General features: G+C 38.9%; 1 long non-coding RNA gene across 1 annotated transcript in view; it reads right to left on the bottom strand.

Moving 5' to 3' along the window:
* LOC139726894 (uncharacterized) overlaps positions 1–17882 on the bottom strand; it is a 120147-nt gene extending 102265 nt beyond the window's left edge. Inside the window, exon 1 of the long non-coding RNA XR_011710721.1 lies at positions 17823–17882. This is a non-coding gene — a long non-coding RNA (uncharacterized lncRNA). The remainder of the gene's footprint in view (positions 1–17822) is intronic.
* Positions 17883–18799: the final 917 nt, after the last annotated feature.

Here is an 18799-nt window from a genome sequence, read left to right as displayed (position 1 = left end):
GATAACAAACTTTTTAATCAATCCAAATAATGAAGCTCCACCAGTGAAATCCCCTTACTCCCAGGGCTGCTTAACCCGTTGAGGACGAGTCCCGAGTATATTCGGGCAAGAGTCCATGGGAAATGCGTGTTGTAGCAAAATCAGCCCGTCCTCAATGGGTTTAAAAAAAGTTGTAGATATTATATTGTCGGCCTGTATTTTAATAGCTTATTAGTAATAACTGGGATACCCATGGCTCAGTCAACATGGAATATCAAATATTTCACAAATCTGAAAGTCCCCTAGAATTGTATGTGCTGTTTTTCAATCAGAAAATGTAAGATTTGAATCCAACCACAACACTCTTATTCCTATAAGTACCTAAAATACTGATAAAACTTTAACTAGTAAGGAAACTGACAATGTTCAGCATTGCTGTGTGTGCGTTCGTAAGAAAAGGGTTGCCTACTGTACTTATGTACTGAAAATTCTAGTCCAGAGTGAATGTGTGGCAGTGGCCTACTACGGTACATTGTCTAGTAATATAATTTGATGTACAAAATTGTATTGTGTACATGCTGCTTAATAATAAGCAAAGAATAACGACACGATGGGAAAAAGAAGTACACAAATACGGCCATATATACACGATGATGATAACTTTTAGTGATGAAGCAACAACAGCAGTAATGGCTACGTCAACAACATTACAATAATAACATACTTTATACTTCACAAACGTCATCATGTAAGAATCCAATGATGGATATAACCCATGGCTTGATATGCATTCCATGGCGGACAAAGCCCTAAAAAAAACATGCACAGAGCGTCCTAGATTACATGAAATTTATATGTCAAGAAAGAAGAGTTGTTGGTGTGATTTGTTTGTATGCCTTTATAATTGGGCCAATGCAGGGAGGTGTGAAGAGATGTCTCTTCCCACCTCCCTGGCCAATGCGAGTTTTAACTACCACACACTGTGAGTGCAAACTTTCACACACTTGAGCGGTTATGCAAACCACCATATTAGCTAATTTTGCAAATTTAAGTTTCTGTCACAGAAATATATGTCACAGTGTCACTAGATTCTACATTAATTAGCATCCCTGCTGTAAGCAGTATGTTTGAAATTAGAACTTCATCATTTTGAGCGATATTTATGCATTCAATAGAAACCCCACATCACAGTGTCATCAGTCATACACAGTATGAAATATGTTGTTGGGTTTCATAAACTTTGGCTCTCTGCCCCCTGAGCAAGAAAGAACGCAAACTACGCTCCCAGATTAATGTCTGCGGCGCCTCCGTCTCAAAGCCCTCGCTGAATTCCATCGCACAGCCATCTACTGAAGACAGCAACCTCTTCATCGGCAAAGCGTAATTTACCCCTAATTCCCCCTCATCCAATCCTATAAAGACCCTGGTGCACGAGTGAGCAAACACAATTACTTTTAGCGGAGCTGGGTTTTCGTGGGACCCTCTCGAGCGGAGCTAATCATCATCTTGGTAAATTATTAGGAAAAAAAGGAGGATAATCAGATATAGTGGCAGAATGAAAAAGAAAAAAAGAAAAAATGGTATATCACAGATTTTTGTCTGTGTGTATATGAGTTTAAGGTCCATTTGCTGTATCTCTCACTATAGCACCATATGTTCGAAGCATCAAATTATCATTTACTACTGAACACGAATAAGAAGAAGAAAAAAGAGGGGTTAGCCTTTTTTTTTTTCTTACTAGAAACTCAAGATATTTGTACATGTATGTATGAGTGACTACATATGCAGATTTAATACCTCTTTGCTCAGTTAGATTTTTTTTTCTTTTCCCTAGGGCAGTAACCTTTTTTACTATTTTGTAGGAAATGCAATTAGCAAATGTTAGTACAACAGCTGTTATTATTTCAAAAGGGGGTAAGTCCCTAGAGCACAGGATGATCTGACAGAGTTTTGACACCTTCCTTTGGGCGAGTCCCCCTGCCTTCATCCCTATGCAGGGAAACAGCAGCCGGAGGGGGGTATTTTGGCCGATCCACCCCATGGGGGATTCCATCTGATAGACCTCATCTATATACCTCCACGGCAACCAAACAGGACCGCTGCTTATTAAATTCTCACCCCTCTCCCTCCCTCCCACCCCCCCTCTCCATCTCCTCCAGAGACCATCTTTCAAGATGATGAATCAAGTCTCATCTTCCGATACACAACTTCATGCTCTGCAATCTCTTATTTTATGAGGAGATAGAAAGTCAGAGAGTCAGAGAGAGACAGCCAGAGACAGGGAGAGGGAGAAGAGGTAGAAAAGAGAAAACAGGAGATGAGAGAGAGTTACAAAAAAAGAGAGGGAGAGTATGAGGGATTGAGAGAGAAGAGAGGTTGAGAGCTGGGGCTGGATGAGGGTACATTAAACATGGAGCAGGGAGGTGTCCCATCTCCCTGCATGGAGGAAACCCTTGGCGCAGAAAGCGCATCGCGGGGTTAATTATTTACCAAGCTATATATTCCGCTGCAATCAACTCAGCTCCCCGACGAATTAATGACATCAAAATTACGCTGCGGAACGCAGTTTACCGAGGATTAAAGAAAGCACACCAATCAAACTCTGTCATCAAGCAATGAAGGCATGCATGCATACCGCCTTTCATCTCTTCATCTTCTTCAATCGTTTTAAGATGTCCCCTTATAAAGATGAGGCATTGATCTATCCCATGTCAAGAATTCATGTATGTTTGTGTAACTCTTAACTTTATACCTTTAGAACAATAATTCGACAAAAAAGCAATACAAAACGAAACAAACCAAACAAAAAACAAAACCATGCTGAGACCTAAATTCTGCATTACATATAAGGCCCATACATATCTTTTAATGGAAAAATCATGTCCTGCATAATCTTGTCTGCAGGATGGTTTTCATGGTATGTGTATCAGCTGGTTATCTCTATTTTCAATTTGGTAAGACTTTGTATTTAATACAACCCCTATAATACAAGGGAATGTTTATAAAATGTTTCTTTACTGTCAGGAGCTAAAACTGAGGATGTGGTGGTCGCTTTCCTCACATAGTCAACCCCCCACCAATCAACATTTCAAAAAACTAAAGTTGCAAATCATACTTTCAAGATGATGCATGCAATTTTGCAACACAAATTGTATCTTGGCAGAAAATTGAAACGGAACATGCTGCTTGTAAGCATCTCAACAATTTTACTGCCCCGCCTAATCCACACAGCAAAAGCATGAGTCAGTCAGAATCTTTGTAAAAGTTTTCAAACTACGGTTGGCTGTAAGACCCATCCCTCAATCCAGGAGTTGTAAATCTGTCTCCACAAGGAAAGACCTGTCAACATTGAACTTTACACAAGTAGAGGTGGTTGATTCACACAATTTCCTTGACACTCCATCACAGCCTACCAGCGCCTGGTCCATTACCTCCGAAAAAAGCCCTCTTCTGTTCAATCAAAATGTCAGAGAGACAAATAATTGTTTGTTACACATTTATCTGTAACTGCACAGCATGAATCACAGCTATCCAAACAGAGAGGAGAGGGGAAAATGACTGAGGGAGTAAAGAGAGAGAATGAGAGAGATGGAGAGGGATGGAGGAGGAGAGATGGAAACGGGCGGGGTCATGGATGATGTGCTCTCAAGACATTCCTCTACCTTAACCAAACTTGAAGCAGACCCTTGTAAATCTTGCACTTGGCACTCAACCCTCTTCACATCTCTTGCGCTTCGTATCTCTTGCTCTCACTCTCTCTTGTTGCTCTCTTCTTGTAACCATGACATTATTCTTCCACTCCATCTCGTTACATGTATCTCTTTTCATCTGGCTTGTTCTCATTCTCTCCATCTCTACCCCAACATCTCTCACTCGCTCTCTTTCCTCATTACTTCAGCAATGTTTGCATATTTCTATCTTTCCTGTTCCTCTTTCAATCATTGCCACATTTATTCCTACTCTTCTGATCTCCACCACCCAATCTCCTTCAGCTTCTTAACCTTCATTCTTTATCAATCTCTCACTTTCTATCTCCATCTCTCCTCCTTTGCTCTCTTCTTTACTCTTCAGTGGCAGGTTTGTTAATTATTTGCCCGGGTTTTTATGTCTTCCATCCGACCATCCTCACAACCACCATCGGCCCTCGAGATGGCACTAAGCGAACAGCTCGTTATCAGTGTCATCAATAATACTCTTCTCCTCCTCCTCACTCACAGCCGGTAGCAGAGGTTAAGAAACATGTCCAGATATGTATCCACATCTGGTAAGACAGACTGTCTAACAAGAGGATTCGTGGCGAGACGGGGGATAGAATGACCAGCCGTGACGAGCAAATGACTGATCAAATTAGGACATCCTTGAATGTTGAAAGTGGCTCCCCGTACACGTTCTTCAATCAATACAGATTACACACCGTTGCTTTTTCTATATTATGAAACACAGAAATCTTCTTTCTGATCAATATCAATTATGATGATCCCTACCTGAAAAGACAATTCAAAGACAAAGTGCTACCAATCATTGAATTGTATACAGTTTTCATACTTTCCATTCCAGACTTTCTCTTTCCTCAGTTAACTTTGTCTCTTGTAATACTGCTTTGTGTTCACTATGAACATTGTAAAATTTATTCAAACATTAGTTTCTGTATGCTTCACAAACTCACAAGCTCTTTTTATGCTTTAGTTCTGTGTGTAATCAACAAGACTTTCAAAGCATGTTATATCTATAGACACAAAGAGCTCACTAATGTGCAAATCACCTTTTCATTCACACAGTATTTGGTGTGTAATTACAGAGAGTCCACTCTTTCAAAAGTCAAAGCTTGGTCTTTTTGCCCGAACTATGTCAGAAATTTCAATGGCACTTATTTTTTTTTTTTATGTGAATGCAGAACAAAAGACTAAATGCTCAAAAAATATCCCAAAGAATCCTAAACAATATTCTGCAACAGCATTAGTTGCTTTGGGTCAGTAAAACTGGGTATTGTCATTTCTCCTGACTGTTTGGCCAGTTTATCATACATGGTCATGAGATTCACGACGCCTGGATGAATGAATAATTTTTTGGTGTTATGTAGAGCTTTGAAGATCACTCCAACACAAGACTACTTTCTGATCATCTCTTCCCCTTCAATACCTCTCGACAGACTAGTATAGTTTTATACTGTGATGGCTTTCATGGAAGGCAAGACAAAAATGGTGCTACATCAAGTCTGATAAACCCATGCTACAATAAAGCAGAGTGTCTGCATTTAGAGGAGTGGGATGGGGAGGGGGTCTATACGATGATGCCGAGCTCTCGCCTTGCTGGAATCCGATTGATTGGGATAAATTGCTCAAAAAGGCGCTAAGCCATGACTCAATTGCAGGGCATATGTCGGCATTATTCACAGGTCAAACAAGGGGGGAGAGAATTGGCCACGAAGACACACAATAAAAGTGGGCAACACTTCTGCGCATTATGTCTCTCTGCCTTCGTGCCGCTGGTAAAAGGCAAGTCCCCGGCCTACGGGCCTTCCAGCTGAGCGATGCATCTTCATCAAATTTGTATCTGGGTTGGACTAATCTGATTTGGGATTAGACGGGGCATACAGACGTGGCTAATCCCAAACGCACGGAAACAGGATTTGCACATTTAGCCATGTTTTGACTGCAAATGGCTCAAAGTTCCTGTGAGACTGAGCGTTTTGTTTTTCTATGCATGAGTCACAGAAATAGTCCTGAGATTTTTTTTTTTTTTGAACTTTGTGGCTTCTTTAGTCCTCTGAAGAAAAAAAAAAGAGAGGGACAAAGATGCAGTGCAACCATTGCTCATTTAATGGATTATATCAAATTCACAGAAATTGCTTGAATCCAATTCATTTCCATCGTCTTTTATAGCAAAATGACTTATGTACAAAGAAGCATTAATCATAATTTTAAGTGCACATGATCCATAAGTTAGTCACATGATCCAAAAGTATGTCAGTGTAATGAAATAAGTTTCCTGAAATTGATGCAAATTTCACTCTGATCTCTATCTAATCCATTAAACTACAAATTCAAAATAAATACTATTTAAGCTTGTACTAAACTTGTACCTCACATCAGCTCTACAATTACCGCACATTCATAACATGCCTCTGAAAACACTCATGGAAAGCACCTCCCTTGTATTATACACTAAAATGTCACTCATTATAATATATTTCTCCCACAACATGTCCATGTACACTGTACACGACTAATTCATTATCCAAGGATCAGATTATGCATACTCCAGCACAGAGCAGGAATAATCAAGAATATAGGTTAATGCTTTTCATACAAAGGTCATATTATTTAAATACAGACATACATTGTACCCTGGAGTCAAGAGGGGCCTGAGCTTTCGATCCTAGCAGATTCTGCTCGGATCGAAAGCTCAGGCCCCTCTTGACTCCATTTTACTTCATTGGCTCGCCTTTACTGGATATTTATTAAAAAAGCAGTTTTCAGTAGCTTTTTTTGCTACACATACATTGTACCCTTACGCAGCAGCCCTTACGGGACAATTTTATGTTGCATGATACAACAGCATTGGCTATTCCTGTGGAAGCTGGCTTCATACATTCTAGAATCAAGACAAGTGCCATGAGTAGAGGATGTTAATATCTCGTATAGGGGAACCTTCTTGTAACAAGCCGCTTGGGACCTTTTGAAATTTCCTCGCTGTATCGGGTATCTCGTTATATCAGAGCTACTGGCAAAAGAATATTAGCATAAAAGGAATGAGACCTTCAAAAGTACCTGGATATAGCACTGTCTTTAATCTTGTTATAACGAGGGTCCACTGTACCGGTATGTTTGTGATGAAACAGGGTAATTGGACATTAAAGACATGTTTGTACAACTGTACCCTACTGTCATTACTCACATCTACACACTGCAGGAGAGGTGGTAGAAAGGGGCAAAGATCTAACATTGGTAATAATATATTATCCAAATTGATACAAGTGTATGTAACTTGTAAGTGCCCCTCATTTTCTTTTGTTCTATTTTTTTTGGGGGGGGGGGGGGAGAGGGTAGTTTTTTGAGGGGGAAGTATTGAATCAGTTCTTTCAGAGATATTGGGTCATTATCAACTTGATACAAAATAATCATTCACTCAATATTCTTATGGAAAATAAAGTCCTTGTATTTTTATATATCATACATTGTACATCTGTACCTTCAAAATGCTAATCACATAGTACAAAGTATACATGCCCCATTTACAATGTGTGCATGCAGAAATCAGGAAGGTTTTCAACTTTCAGGGCAACTATAAGTGCATTTTATGTATTCATTCATGTTAAATTTCTGTGCCACTGCGTATGACTGATATACAATGTATTATGTATTAATATTTCTTTAAAACGATGTCAGATCATGTTGATGATTCACTAACTACAATGGGCTATCTACATGTACTATCAAAGTAACAGCCATCTACACCACATTCAAACTATTAAAGCAGGACTCCTATACAGTCCACATTCATGCCTGCAGAATTCCAATCACGTCAGCACCAAGTGTGCCTTTGAAAATTGTGCCGTAGAAAGGCCGTAGTAAAGTAGGTTGTGCACATCGGAACGGACGAGGACTCTACACGTCAGTATAAAGTATCAATGCTTTATCTGGAAGAAACACGAATAGCCCACTCTCCTCACCTTGCAGGCTTCCGTGTCAAACTGCTTTCGTAGACAAGAAGAAACTTATCGAGAGGCGATGACCGCATTAAGCGTATCACGAGTGCACATCAAGAGTATCTGCCTAGACAAGCAAGCTGGCCGTTCGATTAAGAGAACACACAGATTATCTTTGATTTCATTCTCGCCGGGGAGGGACACGGCAAAAGCATGATTGTTCAACTGAGTATCGGATGAACACCAGCCCCCTGAGGGATTTGCTCGATTTTGTTGACAGTAGATCTGTATTAACCTGAGAGCTCCTCGATTTGCATCTTTAATTTCATATACTCAGATTGTCTTGCTGTGGAATTCAATCAATGCAGTTTAAGATTATCTACTCTAGAGCAAAATTAGGGCAAAGACAAGGAATGTGAGCTTGGCAATATGAAATATGGAACAGAACCTATTTTTCTGCCTAGCTGTGCTTTTACTATGTACACTGTATGTCCTCACTCTTTATTCATAGACGGGTAATTTCCCATTTTATGAAAGGAACACTTTAAAAAATTTAAAAAAAAGAATTTATGAATAGAAGATGACGAAATGTTAATGTTAATGCCTCCCTAAATCTAAAAAATAAAGAAAAATAAAACCAATTTAACTCTCATTTACCATTCTGTTTAAAAATACAACGTATCTTATTAAGTTGATACAATTAAAGGAGAAGTTGATGTGGAGAATAAGAACATTCCTAATATTACATGAAAGTGATCTGAATACACAGACACATCTACAAGTGCAGGGTTCTCGCCAGGAATTTCTTCACGCTTGTCGGCATTTATGCGCGCTGTTCTGGGGGTGGAAGCCTTCGCTAATGCTCAATACAACACAGATAAATCGCCGCTAAAATGCCACTAAATGCGACATTTTCACGGAGATGTAATGAACGTTGTGAGGGGCATATTCTCACAGAAACAATGCAGAAACTCCATACCTTTTGTTAGCGGCAGTTCCTAAATAATAAATGAAAGAGAAGTAGGTGCCGATGGTGGAGGTTCCGATTTCTTTTAGGCCTTTCCTGTTTCACTGTTGCAATAATTAGCCGCCTCTGCATGCATCGCAACAACGCGCGCCGTGTTGCTTTCTCGCCGTCTGCTCGACCACGTGGTAGGCCTATTGCATGCAGATGCGCGAGAAGCGATCGAGAACTTTCGGGACATCGTTGCACTTTCCTTTCTGGGTATACTGCGGTAGTTTGGCCGTGACATCAAAGAGATATCATACAAAAATGTAATGATGGTCATTATTCCGAAGGTTTGTTTAATCATAAAATGAAACGATTCATTACTGAGTACTTCGAAGGTTTGTAATCGGAAACAACAACAACACCAAAGGTCGGTACTACAGATGAATGTTCAAAATAAAACTGATTTCGTTCGAAGATTAACAAGCATTTTTTCTTTATTATTTTCCGATCAACGAACCTTCAGAAAGGAATCTATCATCTATCATCGTTATTGCTTCAGAAAAAAAACCTTCTGAATAAGAAAACACCGTTTTGGGGCCGTTGTTGTATTCCGAAATTATACTGGCAGAACATTCGAAATAACAAAACTGATTTCGTTTGGATATAAACGAATATTTTCTCCTTTATAATTTTTCTATTAACGATCATTCAGAATTAAGAATGTAGAGTATTATTTTGCCATTATTCTTTCGGAGTAACGAACCCTGAGGGTAAGAAAACTGTAACCGTTTTCATTTCTTCTTTATCGTTTTCCGATTAACGATCGTTCAGAATTAAGAAACTAAAGTATATCGTTATTCTTTCGCAGTAACGAACCTTCAGAGTAAAAGAAAACTGTAACCGTTTGGGGCCGTCGTTTTATTCTGAAATTTCGAAATAACAAAACTGATTTCGTTGTGAAATGAACGGACATTTTTTTAAAATCATTTTTGGATTAACGAACCTTCAGAATAAGGAATAGAGCATTATTTTTTCATTAATCTGTCGGAGTAACGAACCCTAAGAGTAAGAAAAGTGCAACTGTTTTTGGGGCAGTTTTATTCCAAATTTCACTGGCAAAACGTTCGAAATGACGCACTGATATCGTTTTGAAATTTACGGACATTTTTCTTTATTCAATTTTCGGTTAACGAACCTTCAGAATTGTTATTACATCATTACTACTTCTGTCGGAATAACAGACCCTTATAGAGTACGAAAACACGCTGTTTTGTGCCGTCGTTTTATTCCGGAATTTCACTGACAGAAACGTTCGAAATAACAAAACTGATTTCGTTGTGAAATGAACGGACGTTTTTTCTTAATCATTTTTTTGGATTAACGAACCTTCAGAATAGGGAATCTAGCATTATTTTATCATTAATCTGTCGGAGTAACGAACCCTCAGAGTAAGAAAACTGCAACTATTTTGGGGCAGTCGTTTTATTCCAAAATTTCACTGGCAAAACGTTTGAAATGACGCACTGATTTCGTTTTGAAATTTACGGACATTTTTCTTTATTCAATTTTCGGTTAACGAACCTTCAGAATAAAGAATCTACAATTTATTATTTCATCATTACTACTTCTGTCGGAATAAGAGACCCTTAGAGTACGAAAACACGCTGTTTTGTACCGTCGTTTTATTCCGAAATTTCACTGGCAGAACGTTCGAAATAACAAAACTGATTTCGTCGTGAAATGAACGGACATTTTTTCTTAATCATTTTTGGATTAACGAACCTTCAGAATAAAGAATCTAGCATCATTTTATCATTAATCTGTCGGAGTAACGAAAAAAAAAATGAATCTTGGTGGCGATAACTGATGCTGGTGTAGAGAAAAACAAAGACAGCTCGCTCAAAAGATGCTTCCTTCTTTCAGTTTATTTTCTCCCCAGTCATTCCTATCGTTCTCCTCCCATGAACCCCTGCCATGCAGGGACGATGAACAAAACAAAATGTTACCGATGCTGCAATGAAAAAAAAGAAAGACAGAAACACGTCCTCAAAGCAAATTATCTATACACTTTTCAAGTTGAACAAATTGATGTTCGTAATGAAGAATAAAAAAAAAAGCACGACCTCAAGCAGTGGGGAAACTTGATATCATGGCTTGTGGAAATTTCCACGATATTTCCACGAAAGCCAGGTGTCAGATAAAGAATGTCGCGCGTACTGCCACCTTGCTTCAGTGGTCGTAAACAGCGTGTACATAGCATGTAAACCAACTGGGAACATTGATGAATGATCATCATTTATTTTCTGCCCATGAAGGCCCCCTAACCCACCTTTTAACAAACCAAGCCAGAAGCACGTGGAGCATTACGTATACGTTGAACTTGAAAGACCATCATGACAGAATTACTATAAATTTCGGCCCGGAGAAGGAAAATGGAATATTCACGAATGACGTTTACAAATCCATAGAAATTGAAAAGGCTAAAATGGAACGCATGGCTTTTTAGATTTAAAAAAAAATAACCCACTGAAACTACCAAAACCTAAATAACAATTTGCATTTGCTTACTCCATCGCACGTTCTTTTTTCTTTTCTTTTTTTAACGAAAAATGGAGTTAATTTTCTCTCTGCGGCAATGCTTTGAACGCATCTAATTTTGCGTCATTGCCGATGGCCAGCTTCCTAAAGAATTGATACGAATCCTTTCAAATATACGAAACAAAGTCTAAAGATCCTGGATCCTGGCGGTGAATTTCGGTGGTATTATAAATCCTGCTCACTATCAAAATTTAATCATCTGTTCCTTGCACCATTTTACCAACCAACTGTTCCTGAAAATTTCATCCTAATCTGTTCCCAAATTTTGACTTATTTTGCGAATAGAGAGACAGACAGGCAGACAAACTAACAAACAAACCAAAGCAGCCGCAAAAAAAAAAAAAAAATACAACCTTTGGCGGAGGGGGCATGCATTTCATATCGTTTGTTTTTGCGTAACCCGACAACAAGCGTGACAACAAGCGAGCACGTGTCAGCCTTCCTCAGCCTCCCTCGGCCTCCGACCCTCTCTTCCCGTCCTCTCTCTCCCTCTCACAATACACTGTAGCGTTGTACACGCACGCGGCTGGTGCTTGTGCATGTGTGTGTGGATCCCAAATCAGAGCGCATGTGGTGAGCAAGTGTGTGATGTGGTGTGTATCTGCAGGGAGGTAGTACGTCGCTCTGTTGAGCCGCGTTGTTGTGATCGGTGCGGTGACTGCGTGGGTAAATTTTTGCGCTTGTATAAGTATGTAAACTGCTGCTGCTTTCAACATCTAGCTTCTTTTCTAGCCAGATAATAAAGACTGAAAAAGGCGAGAAATTGGTCCGAACTTAGCTCGTCAAGCAAGTTACCCTTGTCGGCAAGTTCACGCGTAGTGTTACCCTTGTCGGCAAGTTTTACCCTTGTCGGCAATTGCTTCTTCAAACCGCACGCTTGTCGGGGCCGACAAGGGTGATATACGCTGGCGAGATCCCTGAAGTGTACATGTAGAAAGAAACAATATTAAGAAAAGTTCAATGATTCCGTATTTGCCTGAATGTCCATTTTCAAATGATCAAGAATTAAATTTGATTAAAACATATTCATGACACTAACTGTAAAAGTTATTTCTTTTCCAGGCTGCTGTTCACAGTACTTATCACAGAAGTTTCTTCTAACATACTCCATTGAAAAGGCTATTGGTCTTTCATGTGATTACTTCAGATACATGTACATGTACAGGTGTATATTACTTCCTCGGTCAGTTTGTGTAGACTACAATTTTAAAGGCAGGCAAAAAGGAACAAACAAAGTTATTGCACCAGCAGAGTAGGCATTCTGATATCCCATAATTACAGTATTCTGAATTACAATGGGATAATCTATATAATTGTGTCCTATTTTCCTCTTTTTTGAAAAAAAATAAATGGTTGGTTTAACCAAGCAGCTTGAAGATCACACCATGGCTATTTAAATTCAAGGATGACTCTCGGTGCACTGGTAAGCCAAAGATCTTCACACCCATTTAACAAACAAATACAGTAAATCACTAAACAACAGACAAATAATATAAATTGATTCCTTCATGCTGTAATATGCCATACCATAGAAATGATAAAATGCATTCAAGTTGACTTCATATGGATCTTGTGTGTACGACGGAAAATCACACCAACAGATAGGGAGGTGTCATCAAAATTACCAACATTGGAATCTGAAAGTTACATACGTACAGAAACTTAAAGTTTCTATTTTTTTCCCCCCACCAAATAGAGAAATTTAATAGTCACAACACAATTGTGGACTGTACTTATCAAGAAGAAGAAGAAGAAGAAGACCAATTTTGCAAGGAGACTGACAGAAGTAACCAATACCTCACAACTCTCCCAAACAGTATCATACAAAGTTGGGACTGATAATATCCAGCTCAACCTTTTCTTCCGAAAAGTAAAAATACTGATTCCATGTACACACACAAAAAAAAAGTAAACAAAAGGAGGTAGTTTAATTTGTGAATATTGCACTATACTAAGGCAAGAGTCAATGGAAGATGAGTGAGGATGTGACATCCACACTTCCTCCAACTTCCAGAAGCTGTGTTAATTGAAACTACAAACATCACGAAAACGTAAAACTTAAGAATTCCATTGTATACATTGTGTAATCGTATTCTAAGTCTGATACTGATGAAACCTTTATGTTCAGGAACTGCTCATCAAATCTGAATTTTAATACTCAAAATCAATTCCATTAAAGTCATTATATGGCGTGGAATTGCACTTCAGCCCTCTGGGTGTCTGTACCTTGCAAACCTCCCATTACACATCATTACCTCTGCCAAGGAGGTTATGTTTTTGTCACCGTTGGTTTGGTTGTTTGTTTATTTGTATGTTTGTTTGCAGAAAATTATAACTCAAAAAGTTGTGAACGGATTTGGATGAAACTTGCAGGAAAAATTGACAGTGACACAAGGAACAGATTCTTAAATTCTGGTAGTGATCCAGACCACTGTCTACACGTAGATGAAGGAATGTTTTTTTCAATTTTTTTCAAGGGTTTTCAAGAATTGTCAAATGGGGCCAACAAACGATGGAGTTCAAGCTGTGCATATTTGAGGTATGCATGGATGCGCAATGAACGCTCAAAGCACAGAGACGCAGTAATAGCTGATGAGGTCACTGAATATACCTGGGGAATGGACTCTGAGACAATCAATTATCATTAAGAAATTGGGCTATTTTCATCATAACTGAATGCATTTTATGGAGTAAAATGACCTGCTTGGTAGAGGTCTGCTCTCTCCGAGTGCTTTTCTAGTTTGATCCTGTACACAGCAAAACATTTGCTAGCATTGCCATTTCCACTTTTACAGTAAAACCAGAAATATTCTTGGCATGAAATTTTCGCGAATTGGAACCAATTGCCTTTTTTGCAGGATGAGACTTTCGTGAATTGCCACTGTTATCCAATGCATTGTGTATTAAACAACTTTCACAAATCTTGGCTTTCATGAAATTCACCATGAAGTTTCATGCATGTGAAAATTTCTGGTTCTACAGTATTACAATGTAGTTTCAGTCTCGTTAATGATAATACAATGTACTAGGGTGCGTTCGAGCGCTCTAAAGCGAACCAAAGCGAACTGAACCAAAGTGTACCTTACCGAACTGTGCCAGATTTGGAGCGTTCGAGCGCTCTGTGGAAAAAGCGTACCTCACAAGTTATTTTTAGAAAAGGTCATGCATGTTTGTAGCAAGAATGTCATCCACCTGGCGCTTGAACTACTTACACCTGTTCCAAACAAAGAGAATGATGTCTTTGCATTGTGACGTACAATTTTGTTGTATGCGCATAATACGCGCATGCTTTACAATGAACTTTTGGTACGCTTTTGGTACGCTTTTGGAGCACGTCGGGAAGTGGTCCACTTATGGCTCGGTACAGTACGGTACGGTACACTTTAGGAGCTTTCAAATGCTCCTCTGGCGCGGGTATGGTACGGTACAGTTCGCTTTAGGAGAGCGCTCGAACGCACCCCTAGTTACACATTTCGCAGACCTACTATACCCATACATGTATGTAATGCTTCAGTGAGTCTGCATTGTATTCATGGAAGCACAACTTTAACTCTTTATGTGCCATGGTTGAAACCCCTTGTGTGCCACATTATTCTGAGACAACAACGTAGTCATGCTTTGAGAAAAATTCTGTTTTTCAAATCTATAACTTCGATACAAATATCTGTTAAGCTTGACATGTACTGTAGTGAGCAGAGTTGTAGAGAAAATGAGCATTCCTTTGAAGAAAAATTGCATGAGAAATCCATGATTGTTTATTCTTCGACATGACCAGTGCAATAGCTAAAGTATTGTACATTACTACAAGCGTGACTTTTGCGCAAAAAACAGTGACAGAAACTTAGAATTCACACGCAAATCTATTAGGGAACACTGCTTGATAGTCAATCACCACATAAAATGCAAGCTATATGTGAGACGAACGAAGCACGAGAAAAGCTTTCATTGTACTGTGGCATTTGGCAATTTATCAATCGGTTTGGGCAGGTTTATGGGTTTGAGCAAAATATGCAAAGTTGGCACACCGTCGACTGAGTCGGACGTGCCAACGTGGCACATAAAGTGTTAATCAAGAAAAGTTATGGTTTGTATGATTTAAATTTTAAAAATGTGATCAGAAAAATATGCTCCTCATCACTTATTAGTGTCATTTATTTAAAGGACAAGTTCACCTTCATAAACATAAGGATTGAGAGAATGTAGCAATATTAGTAGAACACATCATTGAAAGTTTGAGGAAAATCAGACAATCCGTTCAAAAGTTATGAATTTTTGAAGTTTTTGTGCAGTACCCGCTGGATGAGAAGACTACTGCAGTGTATGAATAACTTAGATGTCACATGCGTACAACAATATAAGGAAAATATAAAGAGAATTTCACAAAATTCCATCTTTTGAAAAAAGAACACATTCCCCTGACTCGTTACCGATAAATGTTATGGGTAATATTATTCCCCCTGCCTTTAGAAAGAGGCAAGTCAATTGCTCTTTTATTATGCGAAAAAAGTGAAAATATGTTGAATTTTCTTTTATATTTTCTTTATACTGTTGTACGCATACCACTCACATGCTGTAGTTGTCTCCTCATCCAGCGGTTCCAACACAAAAATTTAAAAAATTCATAACTTTTGCATCGATTGTCCAATTTTCCTCAAACTTTCACTGATGTGTTCTACTAATATTGTTGCATTTTCTCAATCCTTATGTTTATGAAGGTCAACTTGTCCTTTAATAGAAAAAGTAACAACATATGTGTGCTATGGGAAACTAGAACAGATATTGTAGCTTAAAAAGAGAAAAAAAAAGCTGCTGAAAACTGTTTTAAATCCCCTAGTGGCGAGCCATTGGAGTATAATGGGAGTCAAAAGGGATCTGAGCTTTCGATCCTAATAGAATCTTTATCAGAGGCAAAATTACCAACCCTTTGATTCTAGTAGGGCCTATTATATGGTAGGTACACTGTACATGTATTCACAGAGCAAATACACATGCTGACCTTCAAGCAGTTTGAAGGCCATTTACCCAAAGTATAAAGCATATTATGTATAATGACATACCTTGAGTTAATAGAGGAAAAAATCATGAGAATGGTGAACTCCACTTGTTCCTCCAATATAGATGATATACATAGTATATGCATGCCAAGTTTTGTGATCTCTTATAACGGAAAATGGGGAATTCTACCCCGTTTCCTACTTGTCGCCGTCGGGTAAAGTCCCTACAGCAAAGTGAAAAAAAAAAAAGATTCCTGTAGCTGTAACTGTCTGTTGTGAGAGGCTGACCGTTAGTTTACAAGAGGCCACAAATCAAGAGGCAGATCTATCGGTCTACAGCAGTGTTGGTCTAGGATGAATCCTGAAGATGTGGCTGATGATGTCTGTGTTCAATGTACTGTTTTGATTTTGCAATACACGTGTACATAGATGTTCTAGGACTTACAACCTCTTGAAACCCTAACCCTTAATCGGTCTAATGTAAAGAAACTGTATTAGACACCAGTCTAGGCAACCAGAAGAATTCATTTCTTTGCTTGCTAGGTTTGAGTCATTTTATTCATTTATTTAATTTCTCTTTTTTTTTTGTGATTTCACTGTAGAACCTAGTACTCATTCATAGCCATAGACATAGTCATTATTGCAGAACATCTTGACAGAACTCTTGTGGAGTCTCACCTTCCAAGTTCCAACCAACAAACAAGCTGGCCATGGCCATGACTCGACCATAAACGCCGTCCAAAATTTGACCACCTGCTAGTGCTACATGTAAAACCTACGCCTTTGTGTGCGGTGGTATTTTGGCATAGGGAGGTCGATCAGTCTTGGCATTTTTGCTTTCAATACAACTGACAAAATCATGACAATACTAGTAGTAGATAATATAAGAAACCCAGGAGCTGGAGTCACCGTCTAACATTAACGGTTAGACCCAAATAATTAAGCAGAAAAAAGAAGCCAGTGTCACTGTCAGTGATTTAGTCTAGACAATTGGTATCGTTTACTCAGATTGTACACTGACACTCACTGTACCTGTACAATGTACGTGCCATTACAATCTAATAATACAAAAGATTTCATGATAACACGCGCGCTGTCTCACTCAAGTGCACAGCTAGCTGTATGTAGTATCATAAGACAGAAAGATCCGTCTGTCCGGAGGAGTCTTTTACTTTTTGCCATTATCGCTCTCCTCCGTATACGGAGGGGATCCATGAAGCCAGACGCAGTCTCTGCGGAACATTCCCCGACGTACAGATACAGACCGATCTTTCGGTCAATAGTATCACCTGCCTGGCTGTGTACTGTGTTTGTTAACTACCAGCAGTAGGCTAGGCTCCTAAACAAGTGATCAGTGCTGTACCACACCACCACAGCGCACACACACAGGTAGATAAACTGAACAGCACACAGGTCACAGGTACAGTATAGGTGCCTACCACCAGTTCGTTCCAGCTCCAACTTACATTGCACTGAACAGCTTTAACAGGTGGGCACTCAGTTCAGTGCAGTGACAGGAGGAATCACATTTTTTACAGAATATGAATGTGACACCGCACAAAATGTATCAGTAGCGACTAACACTTATCAGTACACATTTCTACATACAACACTGCATATCATATATTATTTAAGACGTAATATGACTCACTTTTTGATTTGGCTAATGATGGTCACTTTTCGCTTCACCCCTGGATGAATGTAATGTAGGCTGTCATTTCATCGCGAATTTTGACACATACAAATATAGGGCCTACATCATACACATGTTTACAACCTACATCTGCCCTGCGCCCGAACGTATCCGTACGGGATCGTTCGGTGAAATCGAACGTAACTAAACCGCTTGAGACGCACGCACGCGATACTATCAGGTGACTGCAAACATTAGAGCGCTCATCAAAACAAAATAGAAAAATGTAAACAAAAGACGACTTCCGGTCTCCCCAAAGCGAGTGGTACGCTATGATAAGTACAAACAGATTAAAAAAAAAATACTGGTCAGCGTCAATGAATTATGCGCTCAAAAGCTAAGTAGAAAAAATAGATGCAAAAATTAATTAAACAAACAAAATATACAATCAAAATGAAAAGGCGAATAAAAAAAATAAGTAAATGAGAAAGGATAAGAAACTCAATAATCACACAAAATCGGTGATGGAAATGCGCCCAAAACGTCTCATCCTTGAGAGAAAATATCGCGATTAATATTTACATCGACAGGAGATACTGCAATGATTATAAGGGATCGTTGGCTGCTTTATAGTTATGATTGTAAATGATTATGATTACGAACAAAATATATAAACTTGAGTGGTAGGCCTACATGGTTAACTAGCCTCATCTGATAACCCCTTGGACAAACAGCAAGGTTTGATGATTTTCACCTTAGTGCAAAGATCAAAGACAGATGTTTCCGGAAATAAGAGGGGAAAAGAGATACATAATCAATTTAAATTATAAGACAATGGTAGAATCTTGTACATTATTTTCATAGCAAAAGTTTTGCATTTTCGCAACAACTATACCTGCTATACCCGCACTAATTTATACAAACTTATAGCAGAGTACAGTTCTGTCAATGCTGACCAATTGTGGCTAAAAGGAAGCAGGTAACAGGTCGTCTAA

The sequence above is a fragment of the Diadema antillarum genome, unplaced genomic scaffold (assembly GCF_040938485.1).
Source record: "Diadema antillarum isolate AM-2024a unplaced genomic scaffold, OU_Dant_1.0 seq00000103_RagTag, whole genome shotgun sequence".
Lineage (NCBI taxonomy): Eukaryota > Metazoa > Echinodermata > Echinoidea > Diadematoida > Diadematidae > Diadema > Diadema antillarum.
The sequence above is the reverse complement of the archived record's forward strand: the minus strand, read 5'-3'. Positions and strand labels throughout refer to the sequence as shown.